Source organism: Melanotaenia boesemani, chromosome 11 (assembly GCF_017639745.1).
Source record: "Melanotaenia boesemani isolate fMelBoe1 chromosome 11, fMelBoe1.pri, whole genome shotgun sequence".
In the NCBI taxonomy this organism is placed as follows: domain Eukaryota; kingdom Metazoa; phylum Chordata; class Actinopteri; order Atheriniformes; family Melanotaeniidae; genus Melanotaenia; species Melanotaenia boesemani.
The window spans coordinates 6,721,504-6,736,031 of NC_055692.1; the positions used below are offsets into that span (position 1 = coordinate 6,721,504).

Consider the following 14,528-nt stretch of genomic DNA (forward strand, 5'->3'; position numbering starts at 1 on the left):
AAGCTTATTAGATTCTGAAACACCACTCTGAGTGAATGCTGATGCCGCTTTGTGTCTGCTGCATGTGAATGCACTGTACACTTAATACCTTAGAGAGAATGCACAGCATGTAATGATGCTGTAGGACACAGAGCCTTAATGGGGCAGCGTTTTTGCTTTTGTGCTCAGCGGTTTTTGTTTTCTTCATGCACATTTCTTTCAACAGTTCTTGACAAATTGATGTGAAATCACAAAATAACACTCTTTAAATTGTTAAAGGCTTAAATGAAGCAAAGAGAAAACTTTGATTGTGTGCAAAACATAACAATGCATAACTGTGTGTTTTCATCTGTGATACATGCAAGATTTTAAAGAAATGTATTATGGAAAACATCCTGCTGCAAATTAAGCAGAAAATCAGGCTGACAGGTGCCAACACAGACATGACACCCGTGTACATGTAATTTTTTACGCACAAATAGATTGTGATGTATTCAGACAAATCACTGCATTTGTTGTGTTGCTATTTTAGCAGAGCTCCACTGGTGGTGCATCCTCTCTTTCTGCCTGCTTCTTTGTCTCTCTGTGAGCTCAGTATCCCACTGCCTCTCCAGACTGACTTGCTAAGCCCCTCAGCACACACACACACACACACACACACACACACACACACACACACAGATACTTATATCACACGCATCAATACATGCTGAAACACATGGATGCACAAACTCATTCCTCACATACACAAAACACATCAGAGCACTTTGCAACTCTAGTTAGAGCATGCACATACACAAAAATGTGCACACAATATCACATTTACACACCTAATCACACACTCAGAGCAGCGCATGAGGTGCTCAGCAGGGGGTGGTTTTGATTGACCAAGCACTTTATGACTCTTAAATGGCTTTATTGCCTTTCTACTTAACCCACCCTTATATGCTACCTCCTTCCTCCCTGTCACACAACACAAACACACATGTGTGGACATGCAGTCTTGAGGGGGTCTCTGACTGGAAATTAATAAGAGCCATCAGCAACCACACACACACACACACACACACACACACACACACACACACACACAAACACACACACACACACACACACACACACACACACACACACACACACACATCGCCACCCAGATTGTGATTTGAACTCCTTCCGACTGTCTGGAATCAACCAAGGTCACCCTAAAAAGTCTAAAGTGCTGCTCCTCCCAATGGAGTTTTTTTCCTTCTTCTTTGCTCTTTATGACCTTGCTTTGATACACTTTCTTAAATTTTGGGAGCTGGCCAGGATTCAAGTCTAATGACTTTACAGAACAGGTCAATACATGGGAGATTAGGGTGATTGATTTTAATTGGCAGGACACCAGAGGGGAGGAAGGGTGCAGGAAGATGAGTTTGCTTGGTGTGATAGCCTGAAGGCTGCCTCTGATTACTGCTTTGCACATCTGATCTGCGTCATGACCAGCATGACAAACATTATTCCAGATTCCAGCCTTTATTCCCACATCACACAAAAAGGGAATGCAAAGGCTTAAAGGTTGAATCAAACAGAAAAAGATTTGATAACTTTTTGAAAAATGTTGTAGTTTAACAATTCAGCTCGGATCAGTACTCAGCTCAGGTGAAACGATGATGTTCCTGCTCACGGGGAGTCGGGAGATCATCCTTCCGCCTGGGTTCTTTGGCTCAAGCCCAATGTGTTGACAGACAATTCATCCTACTGATGTGCCCGGGAGCAAGACACTGAAACCCTGTCAAGCCCTAGAGAAACTGCTCTGTAGCTGACCTCTGAAGTGAAAGACAAAAATGCACTGATCAATGCTGTTTTAATTAACAAGGCAGAAAGACGGTGGACTGAGTGGGTAAACAATCTGGAGTATTAAACCTTAAGGAACCCCATAACTTGGTTGTTTAGCTGACAGAACAGGCATATCACTTTCATTCAACACAGTTCTTAAGTCTTGGCACATATTACACAGTCTTTCTAAGCAGCTGTATCGGTCCACATGTCATAGAAGTTAAGAAGTTGAAAACTATACGTACACTCACTGCTGCTCACTGGATATTTTCTCTTCTTCAGACTATTCTCTAAACCCTAGAGATGGTTGTGGGTGAAAATCCCAGCAGATCAGCAATTTCTGAAATATTCAGACCAGCAACCACGACACGTTTAAAGCAATTTAAATCCTTTCTTCCTCATTCTGATGCTCAGTTTGAACTTCAACAAGTCATCTTCACCATGTCTACATGGCAAATGTATTGAGTTGCTGCCATGTGATTGACTGATTAGATATTTGTGTTAAACAAGGAGTTGAACAGGTGGACCTAATAATGTGTATATAAACTATTTTTATCATATATTCTAAATAAATCAACTCACGTCTCACGTCTGCAGTTTTCACATCGATGATAACCTTGAGCATCTTGCCATCTCAAATGCATTTTTCATTTTAAATGTCAAAGCTTTCCCAGATGTCATTTATAAGTTATGAGAGAAATGACGACGAACTCTGTGATATTGAAAAATAATCGTTTAATATGGTTGAGCTATTCCTTAAGACCGTGGTTTATAGTTAAGGCAAAATTTCAGATTTTTTTTTCATTTTCTGTTTGGCTTAACTGTGCCTGCAGGTCTTGGGCAGAAAAATTATTAAACCATAACAACATGAATTACGTGTGTGTGTGTGTGTGTGTGTGTGTGTGTGTGTGTGTGTGTGCTCTCTTGCTGGCCTTCTCCATCTGCCTGCCACCAGGAGTTCTTGTCACATCATAGCCATTGAAGTGTGACAGTCTCTGTGGTCTACATGTTTTTTGTGTGCGCATTTTCCTGCTATCCTGGAGTCACTGTGAACCTTTGCCTTGACAGAACAGGCAGCTGCCAAGCTAATGAACGACTAGTGAAAGGTTGAGCAAATACAGTTAACATTGCCCTTCTGTGTGCATGGTCTCCCTCCAGCTCAGACACCTCATCTTTAAATAAGACTCCTGTTACAGACATTAAGGCAGCATAGCAGTTGTTCTACTATTTTCATACTTTTAGCTCATTAGGTACAGCTTTTTCATGATGTTTTTAAGGTAGCCAGCTTATTTGTGTCATGGTTCATGGTCAAAAACGACCCGAATGCAGGGTCACAGGTCACATCAACGAAGCTGCTGAAGCTGGGAGTCTGAAAACAGAAATCAAGCAATACTTCAAAAAGTACTGAGGTAAATTAAAAAAGAAAAAAGACAGGACTGATGTGACAAAAGCAACGTAAATCCAGGCACAATCCCAAACAGTGCAGGAAGCAGATCCCGAGTTAATCTAGAAAAAGGTTAAAGATATCTGGACTATATTTACCGAGGTAAGTAATGAGAAATTAATTAATCATAAGGTGTGAATCAAGTAAGCACAGAGCAAAGTTGGCAGGAATTAAATTAAATAAAGTTGCTGGACTACATCAGGAAGTAAAACTAATAGAAACAGAACATGATAACTCAAAAGAAAAGAAATCTGCTCAACATAAACCAGAAATACAAAATACACTGAATTAATTTGAACACCTCTATGCAGGGGCAGTTATAAATAATCAAGTTTAAAGATATTCTGAAAAACAATATAATTATTTAACTCCTAGTTCTGCAATAAAAATGTACAATCAATAAATATGATAAGGAGAAAGAAATCAATAAAAGTTCATTCGTTGCAGCACATTTGTGGAAATGTTTTACAGCTCAAACAAAGACTTGATGCTCATTAGGCTGATTTATATTCTAGTTAGTCATACTTCCTGTTTTATTTCTGTACTTTATTTCCCTGTGTTCAGCTCAGTGTACTTTCTGCTCGTCTGGTTTCTATTTGCTGATTGCTGCACCTGCTCCTCATCGATTGTTGGTCATGTTTGTCATCTTTGTCATCGCTGTTATCTCCATTGGTTTTCAGTCAGTCGTGTTTCCCTGGGTTTACTTTGTTTATTTTAAGTCAATTTCTGGAAAATCCTGCTTTTGCTACACCTTTTCTTTTGTTTATTTTAAAGAGTCATAAAGCCCCTACAACCGCCTGCTTTGTCTCATAGTCCACCATCTGGGTCCTTTCTTTGCTTGACACCATGGATCATAACAGGTGTGTAACAGTGTGTGAGATGATGAAATAACCCACTTCCAAACAAATAAAAGTCTCTCTCACACTGGCTAATGTTCACGAGTTTACCATCAGGAAAACACTGAGCAGCAACTGCCAGGTGAAGAGGAAAATATTTTGATGCACAGCACCACAAAAAAAAAAAAAACAAAACAAAAAAGAAACAAATTTTCATAGAGAAGCAGAATATATATATATATATATATATATATATATATTCTGCAGAATATATATATATTCTGCTTTTGTATGAAAATCTAATTACATCAGGGAAGCATGGTGGTGGTAGCCTAATGGTATGGGCCTCTTTCACTGCATCTGGACCAGACCAGCCACAGTCTGTAGTTTTCTTTGTCTTTGTTTTAGTGAGCTTAGCTTGTTAGCATGTGCACCAAAAATCTGATCATTACTTGATTTCTGGAGTTATTAGATAATTCAAGCGGTCATGGAAACATTAGAATCTGATATCCTTAATCAGAAAACTATTATATAACTACTATAACTATTATCTGATTATATAGGATTAACACACTTAGATTTCCCTAATACCCTACTTTGTGCATGTAGGCCCTTATACTGACTTATTTAGTCTTTTTACATCTTAGCATAAAAAAACCCACCTTTTCAAAGGAAGCCATTAAACATAGAGGAGTGATGCGGTCTCAGCATGAGTGGAACATAAAATAAAAACATGATGGCGTGCAGCAGCAGTGGGAAGTCACAGTATAAACGAAGTATTACGTTCAAGTAGTCCATTTTGCAGCTTATTAGCTCCCACATTAGCAGCTAATGCTAACACTGTGGGTACAGCCATGTTAAAGACCAGATGTTTTGAAAATAACAGGAAGTTATGTCACTTTGCATGTACGTACTCCAAAAGAAATATGATAATAGACAGGAAAAAGTTGACAAGGGTTATTATTATTATTTTTTTTAATTTTACATTTTAAAAGTGCATGAAGACGCCTGAGATCAGATTATTACAGAATTTGATTTTCATGTAAACAGGTTCAGTGTGGACCTTTTTTTTAGTTACAGTTTGTGCATTACAGTCATCTTTCTACTTGCTTTTCTTCTCATATCTTTGTAAGATTTATTTCTTGTTTAATTTTTCTGCGTGGTGTTTAGATTTCCTTCCTGTCCTTGTTTAGATGGGTTCACGCTGCTGACAATATCACCTGTGTGAGGTAAGTCATTACTCTCCTCAGTGTTTATACCACCCAATTTACTTTGACCTTTGCCAGTTTTTGTTGTACTTTCCTGCTACGTTCCTGCTAATTTTGTTTCTTTGTGCCTCTGGATGCTATTTTTATTGGACCCTGTTGGATTACCTGCTGCAGCAGCACCTTTAGCTCTTTCTTATTTTCAGTAAGTCATTAGAATTTATTTTTTGCCCTTTTACTTGGCTTGCCTCCTGCTCGTGATTCTGCATTCGGGTTCTCAATTTCACATTAATGTGACAAGAATAACTTGTCATCATTGATGGAACAATAAACTCTGAGTCATACAAGCGAGGATTTAAAGGAAAAACTGTCTGAGAACCAAATGATAAAAGAAATGCAACAAGCCTTCTACCAAAGAAGAAAAGTTGAAGAAAAATAATGATTTCAGTTATTTTCGGTTCAATAGTAAAAAGTTGTGGAAGGACATGAAGAAACCCACAACATCCCAGAGTTAAAAACTAGAGCTACAAAATACACATTTTTAATACTATCAAGGTAGCGGACCCCAGTCTGGCTTTTTAAACTTTTAAGGGTAATTTCCGTGTGACTAATGCCAAATGATGTCTCACTGTAGGATAGAATTAATAGCTAACAGAGGAAGCAGCAAAACTCAGCCCACTGTGATAAAACTCACAATCATAAAAGTGACACTAAAAGTTTTGTTGGTTGGTGTGTCAAAATGTGTGTGAGAGTCGTTAATGGGCTCATTGGCTGCACCCTTTTGCTCCCTTTTGGACAACAATAATTCTGATATATCACATAATAAATGGAAAAAGTTCTTTTTTATTATTATTATTTTTACTATTTTTTTTTAAATTTATGTTACAGGGCCAACTACAGATATTTATTTGAAAGAAAAAAAGTTTATTTGCTACCTACTGTTCTTGGATTAGGTGTTAGAGGGTTAATAATGGCTTCTTGACAGCCACGTTTCCATGGAGACCATTTCTGATAAAACTTAAGTGACCATTAGGTAGATCAACAAGAGGTCCAGATGAATCTCTTAGGTCCCGTGTCAAGTCTTTGCTGTTTTTTTTCCTTATTTCTTAAGCCAATTCTTCTTTTATATTCCACTTGTTCAGTTCCCTCAAAAACTGTAAGACACGGCATACCATGCTGGAAAATGCCAAGCTTTCAGGAATTTGGAAACCTTGTTAGGGGTTTTTATGCCTGCCAATCTTATTTTGTTGATGCAACTAAAAAATGGGAACAAAAGCCTGCTAATAACAACATGTTAAATACAGTGCTGAAAACCACTTCCAAGAATTACAGGAAAACATTCCTGCTTAGAAGGAAAATATAAAGAATGAAGCATGGCTCAAGACTTTCACACATCACTGTAAATGATCTTGTTTTAAGTGTAAAGATTAGAGTAGTAAATTTTAGGTTAACAGTGGGGTTGGGCAGGTTATAGTTCAGGTAGATTAAATCTGACATCTCCTCTAACTGAGTGTGCCCTGGTTTAGAGCTCTTCACAGGATGTTTGCACTCTGCTCATATATAACAGTCATGCATTATTCAGGGAGTTCCTCCAGCTAATGCCCCATAATGTGCCCAAACAGCCATAATGTACTCTGCTACCAAGGTGGCAGAGACCCCCTCTCGCAGGACACACAGAGATGTCAGCCCTCCAAGCCCTACAAAACAGCACAATGTCTTTGTTAGCGCTGCTTTTTGGCTCTTATCTCGCTCTTAAATCGTCCCATGTTCCTAATTTTCTAAAACATCCATTTTGCTTTTGATCCAAACTGCTTTGCACACATCCACCTCACCATATTCCATAATTCTCCCTTTGTCATTGTCTCCCTCCTCCCTCCTCCTCTTCTCATGTTTTGCTCTTTGTGTCTGTGTTTTATAACAGAAAAATATACCGAACACTGTTGTGTTGAAAAGCGTTCCTGCCTTCATAACTTTAGGTGCCAGTTGTCTGGAGAAATAGGAGTTTTGACTAAACAAAGACTTGCAGTAAAGTTTGTAATCTTATCATCTTTCCACGCAGAGGTAAACAGAAAAAAGGCACAAACATTGGTTTAAGGTGGAGTGTTTATCGCTGCAGCTTTGCTTGTCTGCTCTTTATCGACGCTGCTTTATGTTCTAATCACTTTTCAATTGATTCGCCTGTTTACCGTCTCTGGTTTTAATTGCTTTGGTGGTTTGTGATCCTGATTTTTATTTATTTATTTTTTGGTCTTTGTGCAGTAAAATAAGTCAAGTTTAAAACAATGAGACATAACTGCTATGAGACACGGTTTATCTCCTCAGACACTTAGGCCATTTTATTGTTATTTTAATCGTATTACATGTACAGTGGGGGACTTTCTCTTAGTTGAAATTGTGAAGTTTATTAGACCTGCATGCCACATCTGTGTTCTCCACCTCAAAGAAATCCATATTTCTCTGTTGTGATTTATCATGAAAAAGTTAAAGCTGCTGAAATCAGTGTTTTAATCCTGAAAATGTATTAGGTATCTCTTATTTGTGGCCCTTTCCTCTCTCTTTTTTTTTACAACTTTGATATTCTAGTTGACTCTTTGTTGCTCTTCAAAGATTGTTTTCAACCCCAACAGATGTTTTCCCCAGAAACACTGAGAAAACTTAACAGCAAAAAATGTGAGAAACAAAGTGAAGACTTCAAATTATTGATGCTCTTCCTTCGTGTTGTAACAATGTGTTAAAATTACACGTTAGTGTTGATGACGCCACAGCTGCAGTGAAAAGGGCTGTAGATTCGCTCATCCAGAGAGGAGCTAATAACTCCGATTTTCATTTAATAGACAATGAAGTGTATATTTTGAAAATAATCAACAAAATTATACAACATATATACATTGGCAAAAAAGAAATGTTTCCTAATTTAACTCCTTAAAAAATTAATTGTACGATTTTATTTTTAATGTTACTTATTCTGATTTATTTCTTGTATTTCTATGTTGCATTTGCTGCTTTTTCGTGACGTTTCATGTAAAGCTCGTTGAATTGCCTAGTTGCTTAAATGCGCTACAAATAAATTTGCCTTTCCTTTCCAATTCTTTAATTAGGTGACTGACAGAGCAGAAAACATTGAAACCTGCTGGATTGCAGCCCTTGTGGGGCCGAGTTGAATAGCCTTGCGTCTACAGGCAACTTCTAACCACTTAGGACACGGCTGGAGGTCTTTTAAATATTTGGAGGAGAAGGAGTGATGTTAGACTGGAGAAAGTTGATAAATGGCTTTTGTTCTACATTTGATAGTAAGAGTAAATTCCACAATTTCTTGACATTTCGGACTTAAATGGTCCTCTAAGACACTTGATAAATACAGCCAGTCCAGAGTTCGTGTGCAAAAACACAAACTAAAGGAAACTGAAAATATCCAGAGTGGCAGATGGATGTATGATGAGAGGTCTGAAGAAATTTGATTATATGTCAGTTAAATGAAGAGTTAAGATGATTATTTAGATAAGATGATTATATTTATTTACTTTTATTCATCACTGAGTTCTGTTTAACTATTCCAAAACTATGAACGGACAAAATTCTAAGTGTTGTTGTAAAAAGTCTGAATTTTAAAGCAGATCTTCTCAAATGTCTTTAGAGCAAAAATTACTTCATTCCTTTCTGGAAAATAAAACATTGAGAAAATTTTTTTTTTTTTTTTTTTTTGCATTTTCCTGAATAAAGCATTAATAAAGAAACATGTATGATTGAATGCATTACATTGTATTTATAATCTGGCTTCTTCTTCAGGAATCTACCAGCCACAATGACTTCTGATCAAATGAGCTAATTTGGAGTTCTGTTTCAAACAAAAGTATTTTCGGTGCTAAATTTGAATAACACCAAATAATAATCAGAAAGCGAAGCATTGTTTGTGCTAAAGAATAAAATTTGAATGAAAATGCTTCATTAGCATCACACCACCATCCCCGCCTTCATCAAATGTGAATTTTCTTTCTCATTTTCCTCTTTATGCTTCCTCAGTTAGTTCAGTCTCCCACAAATCTGTGAAATTGACATGTTTCCTGCATCACCTTTAGTGGTGGAGGTATGTAATGAATTAAATTTCCTTGCTGATGCCACAGAGAGCAACAAGCTTTTATATATGCTTGAGAAAGGAAAGAGGTTGTGCTCTTCTATCTGTGCATCTGTGAAATTTTGAAATACTGTTATCTGTCATTTTAGCAACATTTATCTAAAACTGCAGCAGTCATGTTGACATATAGGCATGTAGACGAGCAGATGAGCTGTTAAGAGGATGTAGAGAAATTATCTTATGATTTGATCTCTAAATAACAGCACAGTCCACCCTTCTCTACTTCATGGTTTTAGCTGCAGCTTCTGGTTGTTTTGCAGTGTCTGAGCCACATTAAAGAAAAACGTGAACTGGCTAGAAAGTAATTGTGTTTGTTAAGTGGAGGAAAAACATTTGCCAGCAGGAGGAATAATCTTAAAACAGGCACAATCTTATATTAATTAGGACTAATTTGCCTCAGAGCGAAAAAGTATAGTAGTGCATGTTATTTTAAAAATTTGAATCAGACATTCAGAAGTGTCTGAGATTTCATTCATTAATTTAATATCACCTCGGTGTTTGACAGTTTTGCAGTCCTGTTGTGTTTGTATCAACCATATGGCCGAGGTATGCGTGTGCCATTCGCGCTGTTGGATCTGAGCAGGGAGTTGTCCGTATACCGGATTATACCGTTTAAAAGGTGTGTAGACTCCACCTACTTGGTTTGAGCTGCAGGTGAAGCTTCTGCCCTCTTTGATTAGAAATTAATTTTTTCAACTATTCCTATTTTGCACAAAGTTAGACTCAAATTTGTTTGGGCAAAACAACATAAGAAAACTAAATTATTTAACAAGAAAAATGACCCGACCCTGTTGTATGTATATATATATATATATATATATATGCCTAGACTATTGTACTGCACTGTATACTGTGCTCAGTCAGACGTCAGTTGCATGACTCCAGAACGCTGCTGCTCGGCTTTTAACACATACTAAGAAATGAGAGCATTTTGCCCCAATTTTAGCTTCTTCATGTGCTTTGGATTATTTTCAGGGTTAATTTTAAAATCCTTATATCTGATTTAAAGGTGTTCCCGGCCTCGCCCTACAGTATCTGTTTGATCTGATCCATATGCTTCCTCCTGTTGTCTCAGGTCGGCAGATCAATGATTGTTAGTTGTCCTAAGACCAAGAGGAAGCTCAGAGGAGACCGTGTGTGCTCAGCCACCACCCCAAAACTGTGACATTATCTACCATGGCATGTTAGGCAGGCCGATTCACTTCCTGCTGTTAAGTGTTTTGTTAAAACACATTATTTCTCATTGGCTTTTAACTCAGCCTGAGATAATTGCTTTTATTGTTACCTCTTAATGTTTTAATGTTTACTATTATGGAGTTATTATAAGTTTTTACCTTAGAAATTTATAGCACTGTTGTTTTTAAAGTGCTCTACAAATAAAATTGGATTTGAATCATCCATCCATCCATCCATCCATCCATCCATCCATCCATCTATCCAGATGCAGGGTTGTGGAAAGTTGTGTTCAATGACTATCAAACATGAAATGTATTTTGAGCTGTATTGATCTATAAATTCAGTGATCAGAGCATCACAACTTTTCCTCAAAATGACTTTTGTTTAGCAGTTCAGCGGGATTGGGCACCACTCCGTTCTTCAAGAGGTTCATCTTGTTAGTCCTTTCTCTTAAATCAGGTCTGCAAACAGGTTTATCATTCACGTAGGTGGGGTTGCGTTTGGGTCCACTGCCTCTAAATGGGCACTAGTCTTATTTCTATAGTCAAACTAGTTGTTTAAATGTTTTTACAGAATATTTAGGATTGAGAAATCCATCTCTCCAGCTCCATTCAAAGATTTTTACCCCTTTAGGTGCTGGACTTTTTAAAAGAAAATGTTTTATTTTGACATCAAGAAGGCTGTAGTGTGTTAGGACTGAAAATACACGTGTCTGTCCCCTTGTGGTATAAAGTGGTAACAGGTTTTCATTCTCTTCTGGAGATCTGGACTCTTTCATTTAGGGACATTGCATGGTGCAGTATTGCTGCTTAGGCCCTTCAGTTATGCCCATTTTTTAATATGGTGACATCTTCTGTGTTGACTTGGTTTGTCTGTTTGCATTGTGACATTGTCCTTCACTGATTTTATCTGAGTTACAAGCGTGGGTTTGACCTTTAATGCTGGCTGAAGTTAGCAAGTCGCTGCTCATCCTTATCACCCCAGACATAAAAATTCTTTCTGTTGAGCTGATGAATTCCTGTATTTGTGTTTGTGTGCGACTGAAAGTATCACAAAACAGTATTTAGTCCTACGAGTCAAACATTATTATTATCTAAGGGTTACACAGTTATTCCATGTGATGTTTTTGTTTACTAGACTGGTCCCATTTTGGTGTAAGATTAACCTCTTACATGTCATTGATTCATCACAGTTTGTTTTGAGACACACAGAACACGCCCATTCATTTACCACATGCACACACAGACCAGACAATGAGTCCATTCATCCCAGCGCTCTCTGTCTCTTCTGAGTCTCTCTCTCTCTCTCTACCCTGCATGTTTTATCTCTTTCTAAACAGAAGAGAAGGTCAAAATGCAGTAAGCACAGAGTCTGTCCCCTCGCAGCCCCTCCGACCTGGATCTACTCCGACTATTGTCATCGTCTGAACGCTTTGCTCCAGAATCTGCAGTTTATTCCCCGGTGCGACTTAACCAATTAAACATGTGGGAGTGGCTTGTGAAGTGCTGCTGGTGGAGAATTACTGCCTTGTTTCAGCAGTCATGCATGCACATTGGGCTAAATTAATTTGTAGCCATGAAGATAAAATGCTCATTTTTCTGTCCATGTTGACATATATGATTCTTATAATGGATTGTTTATAAAAATCAGCTTTGTAGATTGAAAAGCTGCAAACTGGCTCGGATTTGGGTTTGAAGACAGCTTGGTTATTGTTTGAGACATCACAGTTTGGGTTTAGGTTAGTTTTAGATAATACCATCCCAGCTGCTAACATTACAGTCTGATTAATAAATGGATAAAGGCTGGAAACAAAAAGCTTTCTTCTAAAAAAAGAAATAAAAAAGTTTGCAGCTGTTACAGATCTTTGATACTGGAGCATAAACAGAAGTTTAGCTGATCCAGTTCTCTTAAGATGCTCCTCGTCCCTTATGTGCAGAGAATCAAGACAAGTCGCATCCAGTAAAATTAAAGCACCAGAAAAAAAGAAATCTCATCAATGATAGAAGCAAAAGACACTTAGATGTCTTTTTAATGATCAAAGGTAACTCATTGTGACATCTGATACCACTAAAGAGAAAAGTTCCCTCTCAGCTCTACAAAGGGGATCTTTCAGATACCTCGAAGCACTTTTTTTTAGAATTAAAAACATCCTCTTAAAACAATTCGTCCTTTCTCTTACTTCCTGTGTTATTACTTCTGCTTCTTAATATTTGTATAGATTGAACACACGTGGTTACCCACATATAGAACACATCCTGCATCAGCGCAGCCGCATTTCCTCCCAGTTAAATGTGCGTGACTTTACAGCACCAAACAGTTTTATCTTCATTTTGGAGGCATTAACACCTTGATAAATTAAAAAAACAATCCTGATTTCCTGATTTCTCTATAAGGAAGGAGGAGAGGCTCAACTCGTGAAAAGTGAGTCTAGGTGAGGTTAACTGCTGAGGATGCACAGGTGCAGCCTTTGCTGCTGCCTTGCATGAAGTAGGAATTTCTACAGCTTTTCACATTCTGCAAACTACATAAAAATGACTGTTAAAACAGAGAGCAGCAGCTTTTTAGTTTCTGTTTGCTCTAGGAAATGAAAGATAAAAAGTAGCCTTACCTGGTTGCTGCTTCCCTTACAGTTTTCCTTCTTTTCCCTCTTTCTTTCTTAGACTTCTTCCTTCTTTCTTTCTTCTTCTTCTTGTGAGTGTTGCTTCGGCCACCGGATTGTCGCTGCGGAGGTGTGTGCTGAGTGTCTGAGCTGGTCTGTGCTCAGCCTGGCGAGGTATGTCTGAGCACGAGCTGGTAGAAGCGTCTCTGCTTTGTGCTGCCGCTCTCTGTGAGTGTGTTGTTGCAACTGACTCAGTGACTGGGAGAGAGGGAGGGTATGAGTGTGTGTGTGCGTGAGGGAGAGAGAGAGATTAGTTTACACACAAAACACATCTCCGCCTGCAGGGAAACACCCCTCTCATTCTCCACCTTCGTACTTTTCCTGATTCTTGTCTTCTTTTTTTGTTTAGCATCAGGTCTTTTCTTTCATCTGATCACCTTCAAGGACTCATGATGGAGCAAAACATTTCCAGTCCTCCTTCTCATTTGACTTGAGCTAATTCCCCTGCTTGATTCTGGGTTTATAACCTTCTCTTATTGGCTTTTCCCCTCAAATCCCCCCTCTAGTTTGTTGTTGAGAGTCCTCTAAAATATAAATAACTCACAACAACAGCACTAGGGCAACAAATCATGATTACTCAATCAATATTAGAGACATATGGGTTGATTTTGCTTCTTATTAGTAAGACAATATTCAGTACTTTACCCCATTTTTGTACTTTTCAGATCATTTCATGGACAAATTGCTTCATGTTGATCTTTACAGCACATAGATGAAGTTCTTAAGTCTCACACAGGCAATTTAATAGTTAGAATCTTTTTCATTTAAATGCAAAAATGCTAAATAAACAGGCTACTTATTTGAGAAACACCTAATTTGCCATTCAAAGCAACACTTTTACAAAACAAAAAGATCAAGCTAACTGCATGAATGAGCACTGACAGATAATTGAAAAAGACAGCCATCAGTTTAACCTTGAAGCGCCCCCCTACTCCGTTTTGTCTAAGCCCATGACAGCGATTACAGTATGTAGCTTTAGCTTGCTAATCTGCTCTAGATCCACTTTAAACTGCTCCCCAGGAGGTTGAGGAGAGGGGGTGTTTTTGTGGGTGTGCATTGATATAAAGCCAGCCGGCTTGAGTATTTGTGCAGCATTATTTTAGGTTTGCTCTCCAACTCATTTTACTTGAACCCAAACAATGAGAAGGAGGTTAACAAACACAGACTTTCAGCTTTTATTTGAGGATGTTTTCATACGTTGAATTCATCTGGGATTTGTAACTCGTTTCAAGCTAAACATCCCTAAGGGTAGAAACGACTCCCACTGTTCTGGATATGA

At 38.0% G+C, this 14,528-nt stretch overlaps 1 protein-coding gene across 1 annotated transcript in view; it reads right to left on the minus strand.

Moving 5' to 3' along the window:
• The window catches only part of hs3st1l2 (heparan sulfate (glucosamine) 3-O-sulfotransferase 1-like 2), a 32,263-nt gene extending 18,843 nt beyond the window's left edge, over positions 1-13,420 (minus strand). The window contains exon 1 of the mRNA XM_042000713.1: positions 13,199-13,420. The gene's annotated coding sequence lies outside the window, so the exon portion shown is untranslated. The remainder of the gene's footprint in view (positions 1-13,198) is intronic.
• Between the last annotated feature and the right edge of the window lie 1,108 nt (positions 13,421-14,528).